General features: G+C 34.6%; 1 protein-coding gene across 1 annotated transcript in view; it reads right to left on the reverse strand.

The window, feature by feature from the left end:
• LOC119584971 (microtubule-associated protein futsch-like) overlaps positions 1-763 on the reverse strand; it is a gene marked incomplete at its 5' end in the record, with an annotated part of 346977 nt that overhangs the window by 10655 nt on the left and 335559 nt on the right.

Consider the following 763-nt stretch of genomic DNA (forward strand, 5'->3'; position numbering starts at 1 on the left):
GTATAGACTATGTGGCATGCACTAACATGCAGATGGCTTAAGCATTCTATAAACATGCTGTGCATTACATGATTACACTCTATTCAAAGCCATGCACAAAATTCATTATGCTACAACTTTTTGAGCCCTGGGTATGCTGTTATTCTACTTATTCCTTCATCTTTGATTGAACTTGGGACCTTGTTTTGGATAATGGTATTTTTCTGGCAATTGGATTCACAAAATTCCTTTCAACTGGGCAAAGTATAAAACTTTTTGTCAATAGTAATAAAAAGAATATGATTCATCTGCTGGTGTGTATTTAAATCTAACTTAACCTGAGGTAGGCAAACCCTCCCACTATTAATCTTACACCAAGAAAGAGCGGAATGGATGTACTACTGTACTTAAGATGTTGATGTGATGTAGCATGAATAATAAGGTGCATACTATAAGTATACACAAGAGTGTATATATTCATAAATACAGAGAAAAAAATGTGAAAGGAGTCATAGGTGCAGCTAATTCTCAAAAGTCATTAAGATAATCTTTCTACAGATGGATATGTGTAAGACTACAATAACTGAGCTTGTTCTGGTTGCCACTAAAAGATTATGAAGTGAGGCATGGCAAATATATAAAGGTGACTTTCTTCCAACATCATTCTAATCACATTTCTTAAAGCCTCAGTATATATACATTAACAGACTGATTGTCTTATGGTACACACAGCATCAGACAGAAGAAACCACAGCATGTTGTACAACACTGAATGTTAAGCGTA

The sequence above is a fragment of the Penaeus monodon genome, chromosome 19 (genome assembly GCF_015228065.2).
Source record: "Penaeus monodon isolate SGIC_2016 chromosome 19, NSTDA_Pmon_1, whole genome shotgun sequence".
In the NCBI taxonomy this organism is placed as follows: Eukaryota; Metazoa; Arthropoda; class Malacostraca; order Decapoda; family Penaeidae; genus Penaeus; species Penaeus monodon.